The 6,500-nt window shown below is 36.9% G+C and overlaps 1 long non-coding RNA gene across 1 annotated transcript in view; it reads right to left on the bottom strand.

Moving 5' to 3' along the window:
* Positions 1-857: 857 nt before the first annotated feature.
* Positions 858-6,500, bottom strand: part of LOC125639033 (uncharacterized) — a 44,020-nt gene continuing 38,377 nt past the window's right edge. The window contains exon 6 of the long non-coding RNA XR_007357359.2: positions 858-1,955. This is a non-coding gene — a long non-coding RNA (uncharacterized LOC125639033). The remainder of the gene's footprint in view (positions 1,956-6,500) is intronic.

Below are 6,500 nucleotides of genomic sequence, written 5' to 3'. Positions count from 1 at the left end.
ACTAACCATTTGTTCTTCCCCACCCCAGGGGCTGCAGACTCTTTGTTTACTCTACCCTACCCAATGGGTCAGAGTCCCCAACTCCTATTGTTTTCCCCAGTCAGGAGGCTAAGGAAGCATAGACTGAGTGTTTGCTCAGCCCCACCAGGGGCCCTGAGTCCCCCACACCAAAATTGCTTGTGCAATCTCATGTACGGGCATTTTACATGTACAATGGAAGTAACTGCTCTCCAGTCCTGTCAGCAAGAGTCTCTTTTCATGCCAAAGTAAGACAGCCTTTTACCACTGGTCTGCTGCCACATTCTGATGCTATTCTGATTTTTCCCTTCCACAAGCAGTACCTTTCATAAGATGTTTCACTGAAACCAACTGACTGTGCAGCTCCATGATGGCCAAAGGATCGGCTACTTTAGTAGGAGAATAAAAGATAAGCAAGAGGACCAATTCAGCAGTCCATGGTTATTCAATCAAGCACTTAAGCATCACTTAAATACTTTGCTGAATTGGAGTTTAGGAGTCCTGCATGTAAAATGCAGGCTAAAACTATGATTGCTTGAAGAGGTTGAAATATAATTGTTAAAACATTTGGCTAACAAAGCTGCGGTTGAAATATATGGTTTCTCTTATGTAAGGACCCAATCTTGAGAAGAATTTGATGCATAGTTTGGAGCGCCCTCAGTTCATAGGCACATTAATCAGGGCTGAAGGTGCTCCATGCCTCATAAAAAGATGTTCACCGCCTTGCACAACTGGTTCCTACAAAGGGACATAGAGTCATTTTAATTCAGTAGCAGAAAATTACATTTTTGTAACAAGTGATGAGTATGTCTATCAGAATAAAGGACCAATTACAGACATCTTCCCTCCATCGTCCCCCTCCTTTTAAAAAAAAAATAAAGCTTTTCTTTATTGTTGGTACAGTAATAGAGTGACAAATTGTTATGGTGGACATGGATATCAAGGAAAGGGAAGGAACAGCAACTTACAAATATTTCAGCGTCATTCAAACCATGCCAGCATTAATGAGGACATTCTTCAATCATTAAAAACCTTACCACAGAATCATTTTTAAAAGCTACAAAGACGATAACAATGTTATCTCAAAACTGTTTCATTACTTTCTTCTCACTGAGTAAATAATTTTTAATAATAAATTCAGTCTTTCATATGAAAGGTCTTGACCAATTATGGTTCTTTAAATATTCTACGGCACTTTTCTTCTCACTTCTCCATACCCCCTTTTTTGGAAGGGTGGGTAAGAGTAGGGATGCAAACCCTGAAGTTATAGCCAAATTCCATTTAATTCCATTCTTATCTATCAATCTTCCAAGATTTCCTGTGCATTTTCATTTAGATATGATAGAGCTAAACTGTTGTATAATATTGAAGTGTTCTGTCAGACAATTATCACATTTCATCTCAGAAGATAACTGCATTTCAGTAGTGAATGCAATTTCTGACTGTAACTTGCTAAATTCTTAACACACTTTGGGATTTTCCGGGATAAAATTGGATATAAATGTGAGATATTACTACAAAATTCAGTAAGTAAATTCTTGCATTTGGTTACAGTGTTTTAGCACATGACATAACTACTTGAGAAAAACATCATGCCAGGAAGTTATTAAACCACAAAAATTTAATCATAAAAAGATAAGTTTTACCATATTCTTATGAAAATCTATACAGCACTCATCTACATACATTTTGATGTGTTATTCTCCCACCATGTTTCGAGAAAATGAGAGATTGTTTACCTCTTTTCTGCAATTCTGTTGTTTCCACTGATTACTAGATTCACAGTCTAAGGGTAAACAAGGTGGAAAAAGTCTCATGTCCATTGTTCCACTCTCTGTCAGGGAGATTTGAAGCGAACTAGGCCTCACAATAAGTTTTCTAACCTGGATAAGCAGGCCTAAGATATCTGACAGTTGTTTCACGCTCTTCATCATCATCTGAAACAATCAGTACGCATTAGAGAGTACTTTTCCCTTTACAAAGGTGATAATTAGATAACAAGCTGAGATTAAAGTAATTACAGTTAGACAGCTGGCAAGGCAGCACAGTCATGTTGAAATATTGTTGATACTTCAGCGTCTGGTTCTAATAACAGCACAGGCTAAAAGATTTTACATTAATTACAACACATAATTTAATATAAACATATTTAATTACAATTGATGAGCGATAAACTGTTCAAGAATTATTTAACCCCTTCCACACGTCAACATGATTGGAACTTCATGTGGTTCTTTCCATTGTAGGAGAAAGCTGAAGTCAACATGAAAGGTTAAGAATTTCTTGCCCCTTTTAACAAGTGACTACTTGACAAACTGCATTATTGATAAGTATCTGAAGCCAATTGCTAAACACATTTAAAATTATGGCATTCTATAGAATTTAGAGTCTAGAATTAGTGACAGTCACACAATGTGCTGTAAAAAAAATTGCTCTGGCTTGATTAATGCTCTTTTTATGCCTTTGTCTGACATCTCCTAAAATCAGTAAACTCCTGTTCCTAGTCATTCTTCTTTTCTCAGATACAAACACATTTTCACACTTGTATCTGGTGAAGCCCTTGTTTATTTTTGAAGTCAATAAGGTATCTTTTTAATCAATCCTCTGATTTCTAGGAATTTCTCAGGTGACAAAAGGAGACGAGTACATTAGGTCTAGCCCTCAGCATCATGATAATCGGTAAAACAAGTTTGAGAAATGTGTACTGAGTGTAGCGAGGAAAATCCAGTTACTGTATAAATAAACACAATCAGTATTAATTCTGACTTGCATAACCAACTGCCCCCTACAGTATTTCCAGCAGCCAAACCCGAGAAAGTGAGACTGTAAGATTAGCCGAAAGGACTCAGAATATATTCTACTACATATAAGAAGCCCACCTTTCCTAAAAATGTAACTTTGTCCTCTATAAAGAGACAAGAAAGAAACCAGTCTGCTCAATTTTCTGCTTCAGCAGGAGAGAAATAGAACAACTGGTCCTGAAGCAAAGGCATGAAGAGCACAATTTACTCTCAAGGCTGTCCTGACATCATAATGTCAGGTATACTTCAACTTTTAAACACGGTGTTCTTTATGTACATACTCATTCAATGTCTAAAACACACTGCCAGCATGGCACCTAGATGAAATTAGATCAAAGTTTGTTTAGTTATTCACTTTACAGATGCAGAGTCAGCCTAAACGTTTTTGGCAAGCCTGCAAAACATTTTGTTGTGTGTCCCCATTAAAACAAATAAATAAACAAACAGCTCACCTTGCAGAGGTGCTCAGGATAACAAAGCCCTTTGGAACTGCAAGCCTAACTGAGTAGGCTGCATTATGATCAATTCAAAGTAAATCAGGAAGAGCATAATTTTCTGCAGTCATTTCCTTACATTTTTCTAACCACTCATTTTGCATTTCTGGACTGAATAAAGTCAGTCATATTTCACAGACACAGCCAAATCAAATACAGTAAGTACTATCCACTTTGAATTCCTGTATTTAAAGGTGCTCTGTCAACTGGTTTTTTTCAATGTTTCATATTTTGTTTACTCTTTGGTGGACCTCATACCCCTTTACCAACTTGAAAACAAGATTCCTTTCCCTAGCAGATTTTGTCCTTGCAAACATTCTATTTAACTGGGAATTGGGCCTGCTTTGAGCAGGGGGTTGGACTAGATGACCTTCTGGGGTCCCTTCCAACCCTGATATTCTATGATTCTATTCTATGATTCTATTTTGTTGTGTTCTAGAGATGCAGGAGTCAAAACAGCTGTTTTTTGGTTTCTCTCCCTCTCTGGGCATCAGCATCATCAATAGCATCTGCAAAAATGTTTACAGCTAGCTAATTGTTAGTGCTGATACCTTTAAAACTCTTATCTGGAACAAAATAATCACATCACAGCACTGTGACATTTGAATTATAATAGCTTGTCACTGCATCATCATATTGTTATGGAATGCTAATATCACCTCATTGTAAAGTCCAGCATTGGCTGTGAAGACAAGAGACTTGTAATAACTTGAAATGTCCCAGCTTATAGGAAGTGGAACCAGGCCAGTTCATCAAAAAAGAAAGTGTCCATGAAAATCAGGTTAAGTATCAACTCTTCTTCAGTTTAGAGAAGTTAAGGCCCTCTCTCATATTGGTTTAAGTGATTGGTTTATTTTTCCTCTGTGGCTTCTTCAACTAGAATGGTGGATTAAGAAATCAAAACTCCCAAACACCACAGATATGTGGAAACCAGAAATGATCATCAACAGACTGCAACAATTTTAAAGAACGTCAAATTTCTGGCCTAAATAAATTGATAATGCCCCTTCAATTCCACCTATTTTGAGCAGGAATGCTTTTATTTACACTCCTTTATTGCCAGATTCCCAGTGATTTCATCTCATTATATAAATTGATGTGCCCTATTACACCTAAAAGTTTGAAATTATTTAAATTTCCCATTTGAACTACAGCTCGGCCAACCATTGACAGACATTTCTGTGTTATAATAAAACCAAGGCCAGATTATATCTGTGATGTACAAGTATGGCCTGAAAAGTCTTTCCCCCACTACCACCCAAAGCCTCAGCACACTCTTGCAGAAGTGAAACAGGTAAGGTCAATGTAGAGTGGGGTGGTTTACACCTTACCACATTACACAATGGCCCTTGTTGCCCTGAGCATAACCAGGATAACTCTGGTATGTAGTGCAAGGTTGCACTACTCCACTTTTGCCAGTGAGACTACAGAAGATAAGTGCATCATACACTGCAGAATGTACAGCAACTACCCTTAAAACTTTTCAGTTCCTAAGGTCACTAATGCTACCTTACTCTTCCTTAGATGTTCTCTGTACTAAATAGAATGAAGTTTAGGCAATCCTGTGGTAATGTTGTCTAAATAAAAAGGCAAGATTAGAAAAAATATAAGTCTATCAAAATAGATGCATTCGTCATCCACCAAACCTGTCCTCTTGAATTCTGGCCGCCTGGTCTACAGAAACATTTAGGTCCACTTTAGGCCCAGAAATAACCTCTGCTACTTCCTTGCAGCTTAATTTTCCCATCTGTTCCCTGAGGCTGCAAGGAAAGAGAAGAGGCTAAGAATAAAGTTCAGGCAAGTGTAAATTGAAAAACACAGTGGCCTCAATTTTCTTATTGGGGCCTGTGGTTATTCTCTAGCTTAGCAAAAGCACTTCAGCCACAATATAGCTATGTACTCATACCAATATTAGTTCATTAGAATTTAACTGTCTATATTTTAAAGCTTTCACAAATTATTAGTAAGATATAATTACTGTATAAAGTTTCATAAATACTCAAAGAATAGTTAAAAATCCATTTACTGCTCAAGAGAGCAAGATCATTCACATCTTTTCATATTGGTTCCTGGCCTTTGTACCAGCATCAGGGCTGCTGATTAGTCTCTGAGGATTGAGGCACCTGAACTGTCGGTTAGCTGTGCTATTCCGAGTCCCCACTGACCTTCAGCATACTTGGCTTTGTGAACACAGATATATACAAAGAAATTGGACATGTTCTTCTGTATTTCATGGTAGGTGATCACATTCCAATATAAAGATGATGCATAAACAAACTGGTTATTGAATTTTAAGTCTGCTAAATGAGCAAATCTTTATTTCTTGTCGTTTTTCTTGCATAATTTACATTATCTTTGTTTTATGATTTTGTAATACTGCACTTCACAATTACAAATATAATTTTATTTAATAAAGTTAGAATAATCCTGAACCATTCAAGGAAACTTTTCACTTATTTTACAAAATATTTTTTTCAGTAGGTTGAACTTTTCCCTATGCCAGAATCACTCCATGAAGCCCACAGTAATTGCTGTCCAGTCCTTTGTACAAAATATGTAATTGTATTACCACATATATGTTTAGTGATTTCTTGTTATATAGTAGTCAGAACAGTCGATTTAATGTATGAAAATCAGAATTGCTTAATTTACCCATCTGAATTTTTGTTGGCAGTTTCATTTTTTGAAAGCAGGAACTAACATCTAAATTATTCCTTTTGGTTAATTATGTCACTTTCCTAAGTTGTGCATCCCCCAGTGGCAGTACTATGAAGTTTTCAGACACATAAACCATGCACAGAAAGCAAGATTAGCATTTGCCTAATTTCCACGAGAGCTCCATGCAGTTCACCCTAGATATGCAGTTACATAGAACAAAATGAGTTAAATACAGTTGGATTCCAATCCTGCAAAATCTTAAACACAGAACTAACTGACTTCAGAGGGATTACTTGTGTGCACATGCATAAATGTCGGCAGGATTGTTACCAAAATAAGGGTCATTATGAAAAGGCCCTTTGGCTTTTAACAAAAATCAAAGAAAGGGTTATAACAGCTGCTGCTCATCAACACCCTTGAGAAAGGACATGTAATACCTATATCATAAGAGGGTTTGACAGTGCTTCATGAGAAGACAAATGTTAGTGCTTGCCAACATCCACAAGAAAGGACATGTGCCAGTGCCTTA

This window comes from Caretta caretta, chromosome 6, assembly GCF_965140235.1.
Source record: "Caretta caretta isolate rCarCar2 chromosome 6, rCarCar1.hap1, whole genome shotgun sequence".
NCBI lineage: Eukaryota > Metazoa > Chordata > Testudines > Cheloniidae > Caretta > Caretta caretta.
This window is presented reverse-complemented; position numbering and strand designations above follow the sequence as displayed.